Source organism: Marmota monax, unplaced genomic scaffold (assembly GCF_021218885.2).
Source record: "Marmota monax isolate L192 unplaced genomic scaffold, Marmota_monax_Labrador192_F-V1.1 WCK01_AAM20220418_F8-fsc00087, whole genome shotgun sequence".
Classification (NCBI taxonomy): domain Eukaryota; kingdom Metazoa; phylum Chordata; class Mammalia; order Rodentia; family Sciuridae; genus Marmota; species Marmota monax.
This window is the reverse complement of record NW_026693476.1, coordinates 5,894,413-5,918,397: the sequence shown is the minus strand read 5'-3', so window position 1 is coordinate 5,918,397 and position 23,985 is coordinate 5,894,413. Positions and strand designations below refer to the sequence as shown.

The window sequence follows — 23,985 nt, the reverse complement described above, 5'->3', positions numbered from 1 at the left end:
TCTTTTATAATTATTATTATTTATTTATATATGACAGCGGAATGAATTACAATTCATATTACACATATAGAGCACACATTTTTCATATCTCTGGTTGTATACAAAATATATTCACACCAATTCACGTCTTCATACATGTACTTTGGATAATGATGTTCATCACATTCCACCATCATTTCTAACCCTATGTCCCCTCCCTTCCCCTCCTACCCCTCTGTCCTATCTAGAATTCCTCTATCCCTCCCATGCTCACCCCCTCCCTACCCCACTATGAATCAGCCTCCTTATATCAGAGAAAACATTCGGCGTTTGGTTTTTTGGGATTGGCTAACTTCACTTAGCATTATCTTCTCTAACTCCATCCATTTGCCTGCAAATGCCATCATTTTATTCTCTTTTATTGCTGAGTAATATTCTATTGTGTATATATGTCACCTTTTTTTTTTTTTTAAATCAATTCATCTCCTGAAAGACATCTAGGTGATTCCACAGTTTAGCTATTGTGAATTGTGCTGCTGTAAACACTGATGTGGCTATGTCCCTATAGTATGCTGTTTTTAAGTCCTTTGGGTATAGACCGAGGGGAGGGATAGCTGAGTCAAATGGTGGTTCCATTCCCAATTTTCCAAGGAATCTCCATACTATTTTCCATATTGGCTGCACCAATTTGTAGTCTCACCAGCAGTGATTGAGTTAGTCTTATTTTTCTACTTAATGGAAAACCGGTATTTTTTTTTTTACACCATTTGTTTTAAAGGCTGTCTCTTCTCCATTGTATGTTTTTGGCATCTTTCAAGGATCAGATGACTGTATTTGTATGGGTTTTCCTCTGCGTCTTCTATTCTGTACCATTGGTCTATGTGTCTGTTTTTATGCCAATACCATTCAGGTTTTGTTACTATACTTCTGTAGTATAATTTGAGATCAGGTATTGTGATGTCTCCAGCACTGATTTTTTTTTTCTTTTTTGGCTTATAAGTACTTTGGCTATTCTGGGTCTTTTGTTCTTCCAAATGAATTTAGGACTTTTTTTTTTTTTTTTTTTTTTTTAACTAACCTAGTTCTGTGAAGAATGTCTTTGGTATTTTGTAAAAATATTTTTTTAAGATATAGATGGACACAGTGCCTTTATTTTATTTTAATTTTTTTTATGTGGTGCTGAGGATCGAACCTAGTGCCTTTCACATGCGAGGAGAGCACTCTACCACTGAGCTACAAACCCAGCCCTGTCATTGGTATTTTGATTGGGTTTTCATTGAAACTGTAAGTATGACCATTTCACAATATTATCAATTTAAGTTTTTATAGGCATCCTATATATAGGACAATGGAACAGTGGGTTTAATTGTGTTTTTACTAAAAAGTGAGGAGGATGTTCTTCATCTAAAATGTAGTTATTTTATGGTCTTAAGTTTCGAGATACTATTGGTAGTTCGATTTGAGATGTTATAAGTTTTATCTATCTGTACTTTCAGGATGTAGATAATTTTGTTTAGCTTGTACTGAATATTAGCTCTTGTTTGACTAATCTTTCAGAAGCATAGAATGCTGGTGCCATTGATGAGTTTCAATCAATGCATTACTTTTTATGAGTATGTTTCATAGGATTATTGTTTTACATTGCTTTTCCGTCAGAGATTCAAAAGAAGTGTCTTAGATATTTTCAGACAATAAAATGCCTAGGTATTTTAGCTATCTGTTTGAGCATTTTTTAAATAGCGATGTCAGTAACACTTCATTCATAATCAGCAGAGCACAACTGTGTATGTAGGTTGTTTCTCTGATAGTACAGAAGTTTTTTAAACTAATTTGTCCTCAGACTTTCTGAGCTCCCTTGCATTTATTGGATTGTATTTGCTGGAAAGTTTACTGGGTAGTGTGCAGTCGTGGGAAGAGAAAGAACCTGGCTTGCCCCTAAATGTTCTGAGCCATATTTCTTCAGTGGAACTAAACCAAAATGAATGTTGAAAGAGATTGAAATTTGGCAACTTTTCATTTGCTTGATATTTGTAAATAGGCTTTTGTTTTGGGAAAGAAATTTGGAGGAGGGCAAAGACATCATATTTCCTCTCTTTTCTTTCTTTCTCTCTCTCTCTCTCTCTCCCCCCCCTCTTTCTCCCCCCTTCCATCCTCCCTCCCACTACCATCCGTCCACACATCTTCAATTTCTTATTTGACTCTGACAGATTAAACATATTAATATCAATATTTGAATCTGAGGCTCTATGACAATAATCTATCGATATACACACATTCCTATTCCTTATTCAGTAAGGAATACTGAATTAAGTGTAGGAGTGGAGATCATGTCCTACCTTGTAACACTTCTCTTATCCTCAGCAAGGAGTATATGATACTTTTCATGGACTCCCTTTTGTCAATTAAGTGCCAGTATTTATCAAATACCTATTAATTGCTAGTCCTTGTTCTCAGTGGTGGAAATGCAGTGGTATTCAAGATAGTTTCTGTCCTTAAGAGGATTACATTGTAGAGTGGCTACAAAAGAAAAACTGTATGTAAGTAATTTTTAATTACTGGTAAGATACTATTGATGAATATGGAGGAAGTAAATAGGTATTAGTTGATTGTGAATGGCATGGGTTATAGCAAGAGCTCTTTAGCTGGAGTCAGAAAAGGTTTCACTGAAGTTATGACATTTGAATTGAGACCCGAAAAGATGAGAAGTCTTAAGAATCTGCTATCAGAGCATTTCTAGCAGAAAGGACTACAAAGTGACAATAAACTTAGTATGTTTAAGGAAAGAAAAGAGGCCAGTGTGACTAAAGCACTGTCAGAAAGAGAAAGAGTGATAAGGGGTAGAAGTAAGAAGTAGTCAGGGACCAGATCAGTTAGAAACTTGTGGACTATAGAAAGGAGTTGGGATTTTCAAAATGTGATGGAATTAGAACTAAAAAAAAAAAAAAGAAGAAGAAGACAAATTGATGGTTGCCATAGATTAGGAGTGAGAGGTGTAAGGCTAGGACTCTGAAGGGTAGATGAAAGACATCTTTGGGGTTATGAACAGTTCCGTGTACTGTTTGTACTTGTGGTTATACAAATTTACATATACAATAAAATGATATAGAACTCTCCAAAAAAATATGATAGAAAACCTTTAGAGAGTTCCTACCCTTCATCCCTCACAAAGTGAGCCATTCATGGGCTATGTGGAAGAGGAAGGCAAAAGTGGCAGTAGAAGAAATAGGTAGGGCACTATTGTTGCATGTGCTGATTGCTTGGGTCCAGGTGGTGGCAAGGCAGATTCAGGGTATATTTGGTGGGTAAAGCCAGAATTTATCTGGTATTAAAGACTTGAGTCAAAGATTACCTTGGTTTTTTGATCTGTAAGAAGGTGCCCAAAGGTAGTGTGGTGCCATTTGCTGAAATTGTCAAATCTCATGATTGGAGGTGGAGATTGAGAAAGCTCTGTATTGGCTGAATTAACCTCCAGTACAGCAAGATAAACAGCCCCCGTCATTTACTATCTAAGTCCATTGTAACTTTTTCACTTTCAATTTTTATATTTTTTATTTTACAAATAATTTATAGAAGTAAGTATATAGGAATAACAAAAACTACTTTGTTAGAAATTTTTAATAATTTAAATATAGCAAACATAATTTTTTTATTCTGTTTTTCCCTGGTTTTGAAGGCAAATACATAATTCAGAAATGGGAAAATCCATTGACTATAACTAACTGCCCATCAATGACCCTGCACAAGCCTGGAATATACCCATTGTACAAAAACTGATATTGAAATTTAAAATATATCTAATAGGTTCTCATTTATCCTAACAAACACTGATTTCCAGACTTAAAATATATTTCTAATAGGTTCTCATTTTATCAGTACTTCTGGTTCTTAAATTTTTATTGTCAAAAGGCAGTGCTTTTGAAAACTTTGATGCCTAGTAATTTTGTTGAAGAATGAATGACTGCTATGAAAAATGTTTTTGTGTTTTAGATTTATAAACTATTATAATGATAAATTTTATTTTTACATCATCTGTTTTGTTCTGTATGCCTTTGTACAGATAACCTTCCCTTAGAATTTTCCACTTATTAACTTTATCAAGTGAATTTTGCTGTACAGACATCATAACAAGATTTGTAACTAAATGAATTGGTCTAGGTTCTCAAAAAATATTTCATGGTGGAGTTTCTTATTGAAATACTAACTGGCTAAGAATACCACATTTTCTTTTTGTGTTTAAAATATATGTTGTCCATTTGTTACTTTTTAAGTTTGAGGAAATTCATCTAGAATTTCATCATCTGAAGATCCATAATCTGAAATTTGACCACTACCTGCTTCTTATCCAGGAATTATGAAATGTCTTTCTGTTACCAGCTTTCTTCTCTGTGACATTATGGGTAGAAAATTAAATATTTTGAGTTCTCAACTGTGTTCACTGAAATCTTCAGAAATATAGGAATGATGCCTTCAGGCTTATTTTAAAAAGAGGAGGCAATGCTTTGGGTAAAACAATAAGAAAATGTAAGGATGATACAGTAATAACATTCTTTTGGACAATTCCATTATTCTTCTATTCTCTTATTAGAGTTTTTAAATATAATTGCAAATAAAGGCTATATAATGATGAAATAATTTCAGGATGATGAACTAGAAAGATTTCCAGATATAGAAAAAATAAGATCACTGAGACCCCATGATATGTCTTAGATTTAAAAAAGAGTCCAATAAACGCATGGTGATTGCAAATTAAAAATATTTTTCTTTCCTTCTTTCCTTCCTCCCTCCCTCCCTCCCTTCTTCCCCCCCTCCCTTCCTCCCTTCCTCCCCTCTTTCTCTGTGTGTATGAGTGTATGTGCGTGGTACTGGGGATTGAATTCGGAGTGCTTTACAAGTGGACTACATCCCTAGCCCTTTTTTCTTTTGAGACAGGATGTTGCCAGGTTGTTGAGGCTGGCTTTGAACTTGGGATTCCCCTACCTCAGCCTCCAGAGTTTCTGGGATTATAAGCATGCACCACTAAGCACAGCAAATTTTTCTATTTAAACATATGTTAAATTTTTATTTACTCTTTGAAAGACCTAAAAAATAATAAAAATTATTAAATATTAATCCTTACAAATATAATTGCTCAAAAATACAACTCCACTCCATTGGATCCTTATGACATTCCCAAGGATTGAATTTAAAATGCTTTTTGTCTATTCTGTTAGAGATTTGGGGTAGTGGTGTGTATAGGAATCTGTAGGGCTAAGCTTGAGATTGAGTCATCAGCACATATATGGTATTTGAAGCTTTGGTTCTCATGGGATCACCAGGAAATAAGGATAAATTGAAAAGACAGTAGGACCAAGAATAGAGCCCTGGGCACACTAGATTTTAGAAGTCTGGTGTAGGAAAAAGATACTGAAATGGTGTAAGCAGTGATGTAGGAACCTGTGATTCATTTAGTAAAGAGTGTTTTAAAGAAGAAGTAATAAATTGGATTGAAGGATAATGGAAGATAATTAAAAGTAAAAAAGTAAAGTGAGAGAAGTTCACCTATTGGTTATTTTAAAACAATAGGAATATTTGATGACCTTGAGCAGAGCTGTTTCATTGAAGAGGTGAGGCCAAAAGTCTGTTTGGGGTTGAAGTGAGAAAGTAGAGATAAGCAACAGAGGCAACTTTTCCAGTAGATTGTTTTGTGAAGGACTAGCAGAGAAACTGGTTGGTAGGGATTTCTTAATTCACTTTGGGGGATTGGAAGAGTATTTGGAATTGGTGATATGAGCCAGGGACCTATTATAGTTTAAATTAACATATTAAGGCTCTATATTAATACTCTAAGGACAGTGCAGAACCTTTTCAGCTTTATTCTTCTGGAATTCACTTTTTCCCTCCCTTTCTCAGTTTTGATGTTAAAAACTTCTGCTAAATAAATAGATGGAAAACTCATAAAGATTCTTCACAATTTGGGAACATAGTCATGTGGAAGAGGAATTGAATTTTTTTGAGTCAAGATGAAGGTATAAACTACTGTGAGACAAATTTGGAGTTCATATTCCAACTAATTTTCTAATCGTAACTGTCTAAAGAGAAAGGGATGACTTTTGAGATGATGATGAGTTCTCAGTCATGGCAATGTATTAGGCTAAATTTCTAACACCTCTGTGGGATAAGCATGTGGGTGGGAATTGTAGGCAGACCTGTAGTAGGGTGTGTACCTTGATACTGTTTGACCAGAGGTCTTGGAATCCAAGGAACGGTTACTGGAAACTGCTACTTTTTTTTTTTTTTTAACTTAAAAAAAAAAAAAAAAAAACAGAGGAAAGGTACCAAAGGGTGGGAGGCTGGGTTGTAGGGAGAAATGCTGGGGAGTTATATTGGTTAAAACAACAACAACAAAACTTCCGCTAGAAATTAACTTGCCTTTTCTCTATCAGAAACATAAAAGACTTAGTACTGGCATGTTGGAGTTTATGATGAAAATCAATAGGGAAAAATTGAAATCTTTGTTAAGCAAATCCCATTTCCTTCTCTTTGGGGATTTATATGAACTGTCAAAATTGCTATCTAAATGTTAAGATGAATTGAAATAGCATTTAATTTAGAATAGTCTTAAATTAGAATTTTACATATCATTTTCTCATGAACATTGCTTAGAATTATGAAAAACAGTTTCTGAAAGAAATTTTATAGGTTTTGAATAACAAATAATTAAAATATAGGAACTCTTGAAAATCTCTACTATAGGAACTGATTTACCAAGTATCTATTAAATGGGCCAGTTTGGAGCAGTCTGAATTTATAATTAAAACACTATTTTGATACTTTTCATTGTTTCCTGAAAAAAAAATTCTCTAAAAAGTGTAAAGGTTATACAAAGTAGTTTACTCTGATCACTTCTGAAGGTTTTTGTATTTTTTACTTTAGATTTTGAATATGGTTTTAAAAAAGATTTGTTTGAGAGATGTAGTTGTGCCAAATTTATTATTTTATGATTCAAGGGACTCAAAATACCTTCTCTACAACTTCGGCTTTATTCTTTGTTTTACTTATTTTGTGTTAAATTCTTAATTCTTTGTGTTATATGTGATAGTTCAGTTGTGTAAGCCTGCTTAGATCATAAAACTTTCTGGAACAATTCTTAATACTATTCCTGGAACTAGATGGCAGTTAAACAATACAGATGTCTCTTGGCTCTTGAAATTTTCATGGTTGGCTTTTAAATGAGATCATTGAACAACAAAATTATTTAAAACCAATTGTCAAGAGACCCTCCAGATTCACTTCCAAATCCATTTTTTAAAACTTTCCAAAGAGGCAGTATCTAAAAAATAAATAAATAAATAATAAAAAAAAATTTGTCTACTTAAAATACAGGCTTTTTAAAGGTGTTGATGGTAGTAAAATGGTCAGTTAAGCTTATTGGAGGTAACGTTTGCCAAACTACTATTTTACACGTTTATGCTCATATTTATACTTTAATATTTAGCCTCTTGGACTATGAATATAACTTCTTTGGTTCTCCTCTTCTTCCTCCTATTTCAACACTAACTTCTTTTTTTATTAATTTTGTCATTGAGTTTAGGGAGAAGAGACTTCCTCTTTAGTGAATCTCTAGTGTCCTGCTGTGTTACATCATGTCGTCTAAAATTTGTTTAGGAATTGGTCCCTGCCGAAGCCTTGGACAATTTCATGTCTTAAGTAATTCTGGGCTACTTATAGGTTTCCTAGTAAATTCTCTTAAGCCTCTTTTCTCATGATTTTATTCCTTTTTCCTGTAACAATCTTTCCCAACTGGTCTGTCTAGCAAATTCCTATTTATCCTTTACATTTCTGTCTAAAGATCACCTCCTAAATCTAATTCTTGCACATTTGTCTTCTTCACAGACCTACAGTGTCCAAATATAATCCGTAGCCACTAGTAGCTATTGAGCACCTTTAAATGTAGCTATTACAACTGAAGTTTTAGTAATCTAAGTATAAGTAGCTACATGTTACTACTGGCTGCAGCATAACACAAAACACATTCTATAGTGTGATCAGAGTATTTCCTATGAAAATTTAGCATCTGTGCTGAGATAAATGTATGTGTAAAACACATGTTGAATTTTGAAGGTTTACTACCAAAAAAGAATAAATTTGTCATTAATAATTTAAAAAATTTTTTAGTTGTTGATGGACCTTTATTTTATTCATTTATTTATATGTGGTGCTGAGACTTGAACCCAGTGCCTCACACATGTGAGGCAAGCACTGTACCACTGAGCCACAACCCCAGTCCCTGTCATTAATAATTTGAAATACTGATTATCTATACCATAATGTAGTGTGGTTATGTTTGGTTAAGTAGAATGTATTATTAAAATTAATTTTACCTGTATTATTTTACTTTTTTAAAAATATAAGTGCCTCACATGTGGCTCATATTTTTGACTCTCACTGTATTTCTATAGGATAGTGCTGCTGTGACAGTGAGCTCCTTAGGAACAAGGACCTTATTTTTTTCATTTTAATTTCAACGATTATTTCATCTTAAGTTTAAAATGTGCTCAGTAACCAATTAAACATAAGTAGTCTCTAAAATTGTAACTATTAAGACTTTTGAAGAATTGAAACTAAAGATTAAATTACAGGCCAGGTGTCGGGGGGCATGTCAGTAATCCCAGTGACTGGGACTGGGTCGGGGCTGAGGCAGAAGAATAAAGAGTTCAAGCCAGCTTCAGCAATTTAGTGAGGCTCTGCCTCAAAAAATAAAAAGGGTGAGGGGTGTGGCTAGTGGTTAAGTGCCCCTGGTACCAAATAAATAAATTAATTAAAGCAAATGATTTTGAAGGATTTTAGGTATATGTCTGTTTCATAGTATATTTTGATACATGATTGATATATACATAAATACCATTACACAAAGGTGGGGGGAAGAGACATAGGAAGGCATTTTTTGAGCCAAATTCTACTCACAGTTGGATCAGTAAGTTCTCATAATGGCATCTGCAAGCCAAATTCTATTAATAATCCCCATTTATAAGAAACTGAGGCAGATATTAAGTTAGTTGGCCTAAGAAACAAAAATATTAGTGGTGAAACTATAGTTTGAATTCAGGAAGTTTGGCTTTATCATTTGTATATTTTTAGCCAATATGATAAGGAAATGTTAAATCATTTATGTACACACACACACACACACACACACACACGTATATTTATATTAGGGATTGAACCCAGGGGTGCTTAACCTCTGAGCCACATCCCCAGCCTTTTTATTTTATTTAGAGACAGGGTCTCACTAAGTTGCTTAGGGCCTCACTAAGTTGCTGAGGCTGGCTTTGAACTTTTGATCCTCCTGCCTCAGCCTCCCAAGCTGCTGGGATTACAGGTGTGCATGAACATGCCCAGCTAAAGTCGTACAGTTTTGATCTCCCACAATTATTTAACTACCCCTCAGGTTGTGAAAGGATTTGTATGAATCCTTGTATGAGCCCTAGGCAGCATATGGGGCACTGGGACACCTCCTTTGCTTTCCTGGAGTGAAGAATGTTTACTTTGGACTTACAGTCTGCTTTTATTTAAGATTTATTAATGTTCAGGAATCAAAGTCTTCATTTTTGTCCACTTAGTATAAGCTTTTATGTTTATACTCTTAGTAATAATTATTTTTACAGTTCACAGAAAAGTATAAAGAAAATGTTGCCACTGGTAAGGTGTAAGGAATATAGTGGTCCCAGGAATCACTTTCTCTCTTTTGTTAAAAGGGTTAATTTCTGCTCCATAATAGACTTTACTTATGGAGATGAAGAATATAAGCTTATTTTCTTATGAGCTATCTATTAACATTTCCCATGGAAATTTTTATTTTATATCTAATTGTAAATCTAATGTTATTTTTCTGAATAAGTTTTATCAAATGAATAGTCATGAAGCAACAGGAAAAGTATACATTCTTTTTCATTTTTAACATGCTGCCACAAATTCCCACACATGCTGAGGTGTTTTTGTTTTTGTTTTTTCCTGTTCACATGATTTTTTTCGGTAGTGACATATCTTTTGAGAGCTCATACATTTGTAAGGGCATTCTAGAAAACTTAGCTTGGAAAATATGCTATCAAAATATTCAGGCAGATTCTAGGTAGGGAAGTGAATTAACTTGTAGGCATTGTCCTTACACACACAGAAAATAGAAGGTTTATTTCTGTTGCTTGCCTGAGCTGGCAGGCAGTTCTGAACATTGGGCAGCTCTTATGCACACTGCCATCCAGGGACCTTGTTCCTTCTATCTTGTTGTTATACCATCCCATATGGTATTGCTCTTGTCTGCAGAGATAATTCTGAGTCACCACTGTCATACCACATTCACATTCTAGTTTGTGGGAAATGGGAAAAAAACAAGTAGAAGGCAAACAGCTTTGGAAAAAGTACTAGACCTGAAGGTTACACACACTGTTGGTCAGAACTTAATCACATGGGCACGCTTTCTGTTCCTGACTTATTTTACTTAACAGTATCTTTGAGGTTTATTCTTGCTGTGGTCAGTGACAGGAATTCCTTTTGTTTCAAGGTTGAATAAGATTCCATTATGTATTAGCTTTGTATATTTAATTTGATGTGGTCTTTTTTTTTTTTTAGAGGGTGCTGAGTATTGAACCCAGGACCTTGTGCATGCTAGATAAGCACTCTACCCGCAGCCCTTGATGCAGTCTTATTTGTCTGTTTTTGTTTTTGTTGCCTATGCTATGAGTAATCGTATCCAAAAATCATTGCTCAGAACAATGTCTAAGGTTTTCTTCCAGTTATTATAGCTTCAGATTTCATGTTTAAATCTTTAATTCATTTGAATTGATTTTTGTTTATGATGTGAGGTAAGGGTCTAAATTCATTCTTTTATATTGGTGTATTTGTCAGCAAAGTCCCTATGACTAAAATACCTGACAGGAATAACTTAGGAGGAAAAGTTTATTGGGGCTTTATGGGTCCTTGGAACACAGCTGGGCAGTCTCTGAGTGCCTGGATGGATGACTGAGCAAAAGTTCCTAGGCACCTCTGTGGAAGTGGGGAGCCCCCATGATTGATCTCTTAAATGAGTTTTCACTTTTAAACCCTTGACCCCCATCATGGGTGTGTCTTGCTGATTGCTTTCCTTTGGTGGCAGTTATCACCTCAACAGCTTCCTTGGCCCCAATTGTTTTTTCATCTTTTCTCCCTACTTCCTGATCTTGATTCTTACTGTAAACCTGATTCAAAGTTGCCAAGAAGGGCTGGGGATGTGGCTCAAACGGTAAAGCGCTTGCCAGGCATGGGTGGGGCGCTGGGTTCGATCCTCAGCACCACATAAAAATAAAATAAAGATGTTGTATCCACCGAAAACTAAAAAAATAAATATTAAAAAATTCTCTCTCTCTCTCTAAAAAAAAAAAAAAAAAAAAAGTTGTCAACAATACCCAAGCTGCTGCCTAAATGCTGTGCTGCCTTGAAATTTCCTTCATCTGATTAATTAGTACATTACTTTTAATTCAGCCTCACAGAAAGTCTCAGAACATGAACAAAATGTTCTTTGCTAAAACATAACACAATGGCCTCTAGACCAATTCCCAGTAGAGTCCTCATTACTACCTGAAACCTCTTTATTATCCATTCCTGTTGGCATTCTGGTCTTATGAACTCCTACCAGAATTGCCCACTAAGCTTTGCTTACAAAATTCTTAGGCTTCTCCACCCTGTATCTCCAAATTTTCCAAACTTGTTTCACAAACCAGTTCCAAAGGCTTGTGAACCACCCAGTCAAAGCAACAGCCCCAAGTATTTGTACCAATTTCTGTTAGTCAGCATTTCACTGTTACAAAGTACATGACAAGAGCAACTTAGAGGAGGAAAGTTTATTTTGGGCTTATGTTTCTTAGAGGTTCAGACCATGGTTGGATGATTCCTTTGCTGTGGGTCCAAGGCGAGGCAGAACATTATGATGGAAGGGCATAACAGAGGAATGCTCAGCTCATGGCATCCAGGAAAGCATAAAGTGAGAGAGGAAGGGGCCATGGACAGAAAAAATCCCTGCCACACCCCTGGCAACCTACTTGCCCAATCATGCCCCATCTGCCCATAATTACCACCTGGTAGTCCATTCAAATTATTAATCTATCAAATAGATTATGAGGTTACAGCTCTCATAATTATTTTACCTCTGAACATTCCTGTGTTGCCTGATATAAGCTTTTTGGACAACATTGAAGATCTAAACCATAATAACCAGTTTATCCAGTTTTCCCAAAACCATTTAAAAAAGATGATCCTTTCCCTGGTGTGTATTCTTGGCATCTGTGTGGGAGATAAAATGACTATAAATGTAAGGATTTATTTATGGGCTCTGTATTGTTTTGTTTGTCTATGTATCTGTTTTTATGCCAGTACCATATTGTTTTGATTACTGTAGTTCTGTGTGTGTGTGTGTGTGGGGGGTGTAATATACACATACATTCATACATATATACAGGTACTAGGTATTGAACCCATGGGTGTTTTACCACTAGCCTACATCCCCAGCCCTTTGTTATTTTGACAGGGTCTTTCTAAATTGCCAAATGCAGCAGTCTGGCTGGGCACAAATCACGAGCCACTCAAGCAGGAACAAACTATTTCCGAACTCCCGGGAACGCCAGGCATGCGGCCTTCTCCCGGGATACACCACACACCAACCGGAAATCCCTCCTCCCGCACTTCCCCAACCAACATATACTCTCCAGGAGTCCCCACGAGAACTCCAAAGTAGCAGGCGGGCGCCCAAGGCAGCAAGAGCCGCCCCATTGCCCCACAGTAAATGTCAAATATACAATACAATCAATCCAGCATCACAGCAATTATATATAGCTTAACTCAAATCATCATCTCAATGGTTCGCTGGCATCACCTTTCAGCCACTCCATTCTGGCAAAAATGCCATGTCATCCCGACTTGGCTGTGGCCAAAGGTGTCACTTAATTGCTGAGGCTGGCCTTAAATTTGAGATCCTCCTGCTTCAGTGAGTGGGCCATTGGGTCCAGCTGCCAGCTTCATAATATATTTTGAAGTCAGGTAGTGAGATACATTGTTCTTGCTCAAAATTTCTGTGGCTTTTCTAGGTCTTTTTCTGGTTCCATGTGGATTTTAGGTTTGTTTTTCTATTTCTGTGGAAAATATGATTGAAATTTTGAGAGCAATTACCTTATATCTGTATATTGCTTTGAATAGCATGGACATTTTAGCAATTTTAAGTATTACAATCCATGAACATGGAATATCTTTTTGTGTACTTGTGCTATCTCCAATTTCTTTTGTAACTATATTTCAGTTTTGAGTATATAGCTCTTTCTTTTTCTTAGCTAATTTTATTGCTAAGGACCTGGCAACAATGTGGGGATCAAGAGAACCCTTACACATCATTGATAGCAATATAAATCAGTACAGCCATTATGGAAAAGAGTATAGCATTTCCTTAGAAAATGAAGAATAGAAGTACCATATCATCCAGCAATCTTACTACTAAGTATATAACCAAAGGAAATGAAATATGTTTATTGCAGCACTATTCACATTAGCCAAATAATGGAATCAGCCTAAGTGTCCATGAGCTGATGAAAGGAAAGTGTGAGATATATATTTGTTTTCCTGTTTTTTACGCACAGTGGAAATTCAGACATTAAAGGATCTCTACTTATCTCAGAAGTTTGTAGATTAGGTCTGTCTTTGTAATTCACCATGTAAATCTTTCCAGCACTGGGGGGTGGATAGCTTAGTGATAGAGCTTGCCTAGTATGCATGACCCTGTACTCCATCCCTAGCATTGTAAAGGGGAAAAAATAATTTATTTCCATATTTTTAATTGTTCTGGAAGGGTATTACCACCACCCCCCCAAAAAAGAATATTACACACTAAAAGAAACAAATGAATGAGTTTCACAAGTGTTAATTAAATTATATTAGCAGTTAAATTCACTTTATACAACTTGAGCTTTGAACTATCCCAGTTCTTTCATTTTTTTGTGCCGCTCATAAGACAGAAAAGAAAGTCTTTACTATTGACGGGGTGGTGATAATAATTATGATGTATAAATTTTGAGGGTTTCGGTTTCCTTTTCATATACATGAAAAGCCTTAAAAAGTCATTTGACAGGATTTATCCTGTCTTACTTATTAAAATATTTGAGAATTTCATATTTATTTCAGTTTGTTAAACTATTTTTTAAGTAAGAGATCTTATTCTCTTACTCTTGTAATTTGTATGTAAGAGGAAATGCATGCTTACTTAATAAAATCAGAATTGGAAAGCAGGCTCTTAAATTATTGATTTCTGGTTTAGTATTACCACTATACCCACATTACTTATATTACACATCAATTCAGAAAGGGCTTCAGTGCTGGTTATGAACATGAAGCCCTTTCTAAGTTTCTTTGTCATTATCAAAAACAAGAATATCTCTGATACTCTTCTTTTACTTTCCTTACTTTTAAAAAGATTACTGGAAAATTTAAATGTGCCTTTTATTTGAACATATGTGAATGACATTTTGGTATGAAAGCAAACTGATGCTGACATTTACATGAGATCTATCCCTCATAACTGACTTCTGATGCTCACTCTTCTTAGAAATTGCTATGAACGGCCAGGAGTGTTGGTGCTCGCCTGTAATCCCAGTGACTCAGGAGTCTGAGACAGGAGGATCACAAGTTCAAGGACAGCTTCCACAACTTAACAAGACCATTCACACATATCAACTTTTAGTGATACCACGTCTCAATAAAAAAGGATGGGGAGGGATATATCTCAGTGGTAAAGCAAATTCACCTGGGTTCAATCTCTAGTGAAAAGAAAAAAAAAAAAGCTATGAACGGAATGATTGCCTTCCCAATATCATTTAAGCCCTTATAGGAAGAGACACTAGAGAGCTTGCTTCCTCTGTCTGCCCTCTACCATCTGAGAATGCAGCAGGAGGACAGACATCTGCAAGCCAGGAAACAGACCTTTATAAGATTCTACCGTACTGATACTCCAATCTTGGAGTTTCTAGCTTCCATAACTGTGAGAAACGGATTTCTGTTTAAGCTACCCAATCTGCAGTATTCTGTTGTAGCATTCTGAGCTAAGATAGGAATGTTTCAATTCTGTTGTGCCTCAAACTCTTATTATTTGAAGGATATCTAAAAATTCTAAAGGCATTTAATGAATATTTTTGTGGGCGGGTAGGTAGGTTTGGATTTGTTTATTTTGAGAAATTTCAAATGTCAGAATAGCTGCAAGTAAGTACTTAGCTATATCTTTTACCTAGAGTCACGGATGGTTATTATTTTGCCATGTTTACATATTCTTGCTCTCATTTTTTCTTTGTGCGTGTGTTTCTTTCTCTGTATGTGTGTAATGTATTTATCTGTTAATTTCTTCCCCTGACCTTTTTGAGAATTGGATGCAGATATTTTATTTCCAAATATTTTAGCATGTATCTCAGGGAGTTTTATGATATGATATTATTTATTACATATTGTATAGTTCATATACAAATTTCCCCAGTGTTCAGATTCTGAAATATCAAATTATTTTTACAGGGCATTATTAATTTGAAAATCGTTTTGAAAAACCTGGAGTTAAAAAGTTTTATCATATGGTAAATTATGGCAAATTCTAAATGAGTTCCCTGGAGTATGGTTCTAAGACAGAGAGATTTCTTCCTTTCCTTTTCCTTTCCCTTTTCCCTCTCTCCTCTCCTCTCCCCTCCCCTCCCCTCCCGTTCCCTCCCCTCCCCTTCCCTTCTCTCCCCTCCCCTCCCCTTCCCTTCTCTCCCCTCCCTTCTCTTCCTGGTTTTGGCGATAGCTGGCATTGAACTCAGGGGCACTCCACCATAGAGCCACATCCCCAGCTCTATTTTATATTTTATTTAGAGACCGGGTCTCACTGAGTTGCTTAGTACCTCACTTTAGTTGAGGCTGGTTTTGAACTTGCTCCCGATCCTCTTGCCTCAGCCTCCTGAGCCACTGGGGTTACAGGAGTGCACCACTGCACCCAGCTAAACCAGAAAGATTTCAAGGTATAAATTTTCAATATACTTTTGGGTATCAGAACTGTCTTTATTCTGTCTAATTGCTCTGGCTAGAATTTCAAGGATGGTGTTGAATAGAAGGGGTGAAAGAGGACAGCCTTGTCTTGTTCCACTTTTTAGAGGAAATGATTTGAGTTTTTCTCCATTTAGAACAATGTTGGCCTTGGGTTTAGCATAGATAGCTTTTACAATGTTGAGATATGTTCCTACTATCCCTAGTTTTTATAGTGTTTTGAATATGAAGGTGTGCCATATTTTGTCATAAGCTTTTTCTGCATCTATTGAGATAATCATGTGATTCTTTTTAAGTCTATGAATAGGATGAATTATGTTTATTGATTTCCATATGTTGAACCAACCCTGTATCCCTGAAACGAACCCTACTTGATCGTGGTACACTATCTTTTAAATATGTTTTTGTATGCAATTTGCCAGAATTTTATTGAGAATATGTACATCTATGTTCATCAGGGATATTGGTCTGAAGTTTTCTTTCCTTGATATATCTTTGTCTGGTTTTGGTATCAGGGTGATATTAGCCCCATAGAATGGGTTTGGAAGGGTTCCCTCCTTTTCTATTTCATGGAATACTTTGGGGAGTATTGGTGTTAATTCTTCTTTGAATGTCTTGTAGAACTTGGCTGAGAATCCATCTGGTCCTGGGCTTTTCTTGATTGGTAGACTTTGGATGGCGTTTTCTATTTCATTACTTGAAATTGATATGTTTAAATCATGTATGACCTCCTCATATAGTTTGGGTAGGTCGTATGACTCTAGAAATTTGTCAGTGTCTTCATTATTTTCTATTTTATTGGAGTATAAATTTTCAAAATAGTTTCTAATTATCTTCTGTATTTCAGACATGTCTGTTGTGATATTTCCTTCTTCATCTTGAATTTTAGTAATTTGAGTTTTCTCTCTTTTTCTCTTTGTTAGCATGGCCAGGGTTTATCTATTTTATTTGTTTTTTCAAAGAACCAACTTTTTGTTTTTTCAATTTTCAGTTGTTTTAATTTCATTCATTTCAGCTCTGATTTTAATTATTTCCTGTCTTCTACTGCTTCTGGTGTTGCTTTGTTTTTCTTTTTCTAGGGCTTTGAGATGTAGTGTTAGGTCATTTATTTGTTGACTTTTTATTCTTTTAACGAATGTACTCAATGCAATAAACTTTCCTCTTAGTACTGCCTTCATAGTGTCCCAGAGATTTTGATACGTTGTATCAGTGTTCTCATTTACCTCTAAGAATTTTTCATTTCATCTTTGATTTTTTTCTACTATCCACTCATCATTTAGTAGTGTACTATTTAATCTCCATTTGTTAGACTAGCTTCTATTCTTTATTTTATCGTTGATTTTCTAATTTCATTCCATGTGATCTGATAGGATGCAGGGTATTATCTCTCTCTCTCTCTCTCTCTCTCTCTCTCTCTCTCTCTCTCTCTCTCTCTCTCTCTGGAGGGTATTTACTATGAGTGGTTTTGTGTCATAAGATATAGTCTATTTTAGAGAAAGAACATTATCCTTGAAACTCTAGCCAGAGCAATTAGAAGAAAGAAATTAAAGGGATACAAATAGGTAAAGAAGAACTCAAACTATCACTATTTGCTGATGACATGATTCTAAATCTAGAAGATCCAGGGGTTGTGGCTGTGGCTCAGTGGTAGAGCACTTGCCTAGCATGCATGAGGCACTGGGTTCTATCCCCGGCACCACATAAAAATAAACAAATAAAGGTATTGTGTCCATCTACAACTAAAAAAAGAAGATCCAAAAAATTCTACCAGAAAATTTCTAGAACTAATAAATGAATTCAGCAAAGTATCAGGATTAAAAATTAACACCCATAAATCAAATGCATTTATTTCTACACATCAGTGATGAATTCACTGAAAGAAAAATTAGGAAAACTACTCCATTCACAATAGCCTCAAAAAAAGTAAAATACCTGAGAATCAATCTAATAAAAGAGGCAAAAGACCTCAACAATGAAAATTAGAGAACGCTAAAGAAAGAAATTAAAGAAAACCTCAGAAGATGGAAAGATCTCCCATGTTCCTGGAGATTATACAATTATACAATAATTGGGAATTAATAAACATTATTATTATTGTTAAAAACTATCTTTATTGGTTCTTTGAAAAAACTAAGTAATATTGATAAACTAAAAAAATATTTTAAAAAATTCCAATGAAATTCTTCGAAGAAATACAAAAAGCAGTCATGAAATTCTTTGGGAAAAATAAGAGACCCAGAATAGCTAAAGTAATCCTTAGTGAGAAAAGTGAAGCATAATCACGATTCCAGACCTTAGATTACAGAGCTATAGTAACAAAGACAGCATGGTATTGGCACCAAAACAGACCAGTGGTACAGAACAGAAGTCACAGAGACAAAGCCAGGTAAATACAGTTTTCTCATATTAGACAAAGGTGCCATAAACATGTATTGGAGAAGAGATAGACTCTTCAACAAATGGTGTTGGAAACTAGAAATCCATATGTAGCAGGATGAAATTGAACCCTATCTCTCACCCTGCACAAAACTCAAAGTGGATCAAGGACCTAGGCATTAGACCATAGACCCTATGCTTGCTAGAATAAAATGTAGGCCCAGCTCTCCATCGTGTGCACTTAGGAACCAACTTTCTCAACAGCACTCCTAAAGCACAAGAAGTAAAATCAAGAATCAATAAATGGGGTGGTATCAAAAACTGAAAGGCCTCTTCATAGCAAAGGAAACAATCAAGAATGTGAAGAGAGAGCCTACAGAATGGGAGAAAATCTTTGCAACCTGCACCTCAGTTAGAACAGTAATCTCTAGGACATATAAAGAATTCAAAAAACTTAACACACACACAAAAAAAGAATAATGCAGTCAATAATGGGCAAAGGAACCGAACAGGCACTTCACAAAAGAAGAAATACGAATGGTCAACAAATATATGAAAAGATGTTCAACCTAGGTGCCCTTCAGATGAATGGATAAAGAAAATGTGGTACATATACATGATGGAATATTAATCAGCCATAAAGAAGAATGAAATTGCCAGTAAATGGATGGAACTGGAGACTATCATGCTTAGTGAAATGAGCCAATCCCAAAATATCAAAGGCTGAATGTTCTCTCTGATATGCAGATAGATGCTAACAAAAATAAGAGGGTAAGGTGGGAAGAGTAGAAGTTCATTGGATTAGACAAAGGGGAATAAAGGGAAGGGAGGGTTTACTGGAATAGAAAAGACAGTAGAGTGTATGGACTCTACTGTCTTTTCTACATAACTTTCCTATGTTCGTATATGAATACATGACCAGTGTAACTCCACATCATGTATGAGCACAGAATGAGATTTTAATTAGAATAAGTTTTACTCTATGTATGTGTAATATATCAAAACACACTCCTCTGTCCTGTATATCTAAAAAGAACAAATTTTAAAAAATAATCTTATTTTTTAAAAAAGAAAGAAAACCTTAATCAAAACCTGACATAGAAGAGATTTCTTCACCATGGTTAAGAGAATCTGAAAGAAATGTAGAGGTACCAGTGTACTTGATGTGAAAAACTACATAGTTCCCTCCTAAAATGGGGGGAAAATAACTCTCCTATCCTTTTCTATTCAACCTTGTGATGAAGGGTCTAGTTAGAATAATAATAATAATAAAAAAACTGGTATCCATGTTGAAAAGGAAGGGATGAAGTCTTTGTTTGTATGTGGCATGTTCATCTGTGCATAAAGTCCTAAATAATTTTTTAGGAAAAAAGATACTAGCAATTATAAATAACTTTAAAAAATGAATTAGATTTCTGTACACTAGCAATGAACAATGAAGATGAAAACACCATTTGCAATAACTTCCAAAATATGGAATTCTTATTCACAGGAATACATCTTAAGAATGACATTGAGGGGCTGAGGTTGTGACTCAGCAGTAGAGTTCTCACCTTGCATGTACAAGGTGAGGTGCTGGGTTCAATCCTTAGCAACACATAAAAATATAAGTAAAATAAAGGTGTTGTGTCCATCTACAACTGAAAATTTTTTTTTTTAAAATGACGTTGAAAGCCAATAAAATGTTTCTGAGATAAATTAAAGACTAAATGGAGGCAAAACTATCTTTAAATGTTGAGAGGTCATAAACTCTGTTTACTATTGATATTTTCTTATAATTTATGTACTTTTTTGTGAAGATAAAAATAGAGAGTCTCTAAAATCTTAGAATAGGAATTAGGGGTAGATTTCTTGTCAAGTTCTCTTTGAACTCCAAAATTCTATGGCATTAAAAAATTTAACAGATATTTACAAACTGTAACATATGTAACACTGTACTGGGTGCTCTAGGAAATCTAAGAAAGCCCTTGATCTGTAAGAATTTGAGTGGAGGGCTGGGGCTGGAGCTCAGTGGTAAAGTGCTTGCCTCACATGTGTGAGTCACTGGGTTGGATCCTCGGCACCACATAAAAATAAAGAAAGATACTGTGTGTTCACCTACAACTAAATAAATATTAAAAAGAATTTGAGTGGAGAAGTGGGACATAAATAAATGAGTGAAAGTAAACTGTATGTGAAGAGCTGTAAGAATATATTAGTAAAGTGTAGTAAAATTCACAGAAGAAGCTGGGCTGGGTAGTGAGAATTGATAAGCTTCTTTGTGTTGAAATCCAGGGTCTATACTATCACCTTCCTGATTATATCAGAACTTCAGCTGAAATTAATTGCAGTAATAAGCACAAGCTATGTATAATTTATATTAACTTACCAAAAAAGTAGAGGAGCTTTTGTGCTAGATATGTATTGTAAATAAAGAGAATCATGTATAATTACAAAAATTAATACATTATAACAAATTTAAGTAATGTAGAAATAAAAAGATAGATGTCATCTGTATCCTCTTCATTCAGTGATAATACTTTTGACGTTGCAATGTGCTTTCTTTACATCATTTTTTTTGGTATGGCATGTGTGTTTGTATTTTATCTTGCCAAATATAAATTATTATATTTTGCTTTAAATAAGCTTTAAAAAATTTTAGTACCACATTTTTATAAATATTTCAAAGGGTAGGATTCTATTTTAGTCAGCTTTCTCATCGCTGTGACTAAAAGATCAACCAGAATAATTGTAGAGGAGGAAAAGTTTATTTGGGGGTTCAGTTTCAGAGGTGTCAGTCCTTAGACAGCAGGCTCCATTCCTGGGGACTCAATGTGAGGCAGGACATCATGGCTGAGGAGTGTGGCAGAGAAAAGCAGCTCACGTGATGATCAGAAAGCAGAGGGAGAGATCTCTGCTTACCAAATTCAAATATATACCCCAAAGCCACACACCCCAATGCCCCACCTCCTCCAGCCACACCCCACCTGTCGTCAATTACCATTCAATTAAGATCATCAGGTGATTAATTCACTGATTGGGTTAAGGCTCTCATAACCCAATCATTTCTCCTCTAAACCTTCTTGCTTGTCTCACACATTAGCCTTTGGGGGAACATCTAATAGATTCATACTTACGAATCATAATAGATTCGTAAGTACTGCTCACACTATTTTCTTGGGTTCCTGACCACTGACAATTAACATGTCCACCAACAACTCTTAGGGGCCTTTCCCATTTGAAGATTTTTCCCCCCTTTTTTGAATTTTGATTGCTCAACCTAGAGTTTTTAATGAGAGCCAGTGTGTATGTACCTTTATATACTTTATTCAAATTAATGAGTTTTGTTAATAATAGTTTAACCTAGTTAGATTTTGTTTTTGTTTTTTAAAAATACACTGATTTCAGTTCTGCTTTAATAGCTTAAATATATCCCTAAAAAAGGACCACACATTTAAAAATAAATAAGTTAAAAGTGTTTAAAAACTCCAAATTTATGTTGAAAAGAATCTTTATGGGTTTTGTCAGTACTCTAATTTTTCTAGGTTTTCATAGGAATTATTATAAAGTATGTCTTAGAGTACATTTTCTGCATTTACTTTGAGATGCAAAATAATTGGAGCCAGTATAACTGTTAAGTGACTAGTAATAGTACAAAATAGAGGATCCAGTTTTTAAAAGAAAAACTCATGTGTCAGGCTATCATTTAAATGTAACACTTAATAGAATAAGCCTATATGCTTTATAAATTCATATATTTGGCTTTTAGACTTACAAAGAATGTAGTGTTTTGCTTTTGTTTTTGTTCTGTAGCACTGGGGATTAAACCCATGGCTTTGTGCATGTGAGGCCAGTACTGTACCGTTTTTAAAATTTTATTTTGTGAGATAGAGTCTCCCGCACTTGCCCGGCCTGGCCTCAAACTGTGATCCTCCTCCCTCAGCCTCCCAAGTAGCTGGGATTACAGGTGTGTGCCACAGCACCCAGCTTTTATTTTTTGAGGATACTGTACCTTTAATTTTAATGCCAGTTTATAATTCATGTTTGAAATTCATTAAGTCTCATGAAAATAAATAATAGGAATAAATCTGATTAAGATCATCTTGTTTATATAACATCTTTAACTTAATAAGCTGAATAATACATTCAAGCCTAAAGTTTGTGTTTGTTATTGGGATATAAAGTTACACAACTTTATATTTCCAGAACCTCACAGGCTAATAAAAAGAGGTGTAAACAAATATTTATAGTAAACTCTATAATAAAATTTACAAATGTCTTAGAAGCACATAGGGAGCTCAACTAACTCTACCATATTAAAATGAAGCTAACCTGTATTATGACTATATAAATCAAAACAGCTGACATCATTAGAACTGCTGAGATCTATAGAGCATAATTTTATATTTGGTAAATGTCTGTATTGTACATTAAGAATTCCTAGGTTTTCTTTAACATGATGGATAAACCTGACTGATACTTCATGAAGCTTTCGGCAGAGGTTGACATTTTTTTGTGAACTTTTTGGTTACCTTTTAGCCTGATAGTCTGATAAAGGAATTGTGCTTTAATTTACTACTTTTTTTTTGTTTATTTATAATGCTTTAAAAAATTCCAGATACTATCAATGTCAAAAATTAAACATATTTTCAGGTTGAAATATTCATTGACTACTACTACTTAAGATTTGCTGATTTTTTTTTCTTTGCCAAGTGTTGGGTTTCTGATCAATATAAATAGAACTATCCTGCATCTTTGTCCCAGAAAAATCATATGACTACATGTTTTTTGAGTTTGAAGTTTGAGTAAGGAAATGGGTATGCTGATTGATGGGGAGATGATAGCACAATCTGTGAAGTCCTGCCTACTTTTGTTAAATGTAACTGTTGGCACTAAGTGAATCAACAAGCAGATTGCTCTCCAAACACAAGTAAGGTTCTGCAGTCTTTTAGAAATTATTTGAAGGAGTAAACTGCTGTTTTGACTAAATAAACATTGGTATTCAGTTTCTTATTTTTCTGGCATTTTGTTTTTCTGTTAATTGATTTTTAATTCTTAGTAAAATTATGATTGCATTTAATAATATTTTTCCTCCCCTCATATTGAACCATTTTTTTTTTCTTCTCTTTTTCTCTTTTTCTATACTGGGGATCAAACTCAGGGCCTTGTACAGGCTGGGCAAGTTCTTCACCACTCAGCTACATCCCCAGTCCTTTTCAAAATTTTATTTAGTTGCTCAGCCTGACTTTAAACTTGTGATCCTTAAAGATTCTGTATTTAATTTATTTTCTGATAGTCAGTATGTAGTTAATGCTATAGTATCTCTTGAAGATGCTGGTAGGATTTCCCCTTCTTCTACTGTTTTCTCTTTGCTTTCCACTATACAAAGTCTAATCTGGGACAGAAAAGATCCATTCTTTATAGGACATATCAGGGCACATACAGGATTGCCTGGAGCCCTTAGTTTGGGCAATGATTTAGCAGATAAAACTACACATGACATACATATTTTCTCTACACTAGAAGAAGCTATAAATTTTCATAAAAAGTTCCATGTCAATGCTAATACTTTACAAAAGCGTTTTAAAATAACTAAGG

At 34.9% G+C, this 23,985-nt stretch overlaps 1 protein-coding gene and 1 pseudogene across 3 annotated transcripts in view; both read left to right on the top strand.

Moving 5' to 3' along the window:
• The window catches only part of Magi3 (membrane associated guanylate kinase, WW and PDZ domain containing 3), a 255,744-nt gene that overhangs the window by 79,123 nt on the left and 152,636 nt on the right, over nt 1–23,985 (top strand). The window lies entirely within an intron of this gene.
• The window catches only part of LOC124101971 (PEST proteolytic signal-containing nuclear protein-like), a 45,066-nt pseudogene extending 21,081 nt beyond the window's left edge, over nt 1–23,985 (top strand).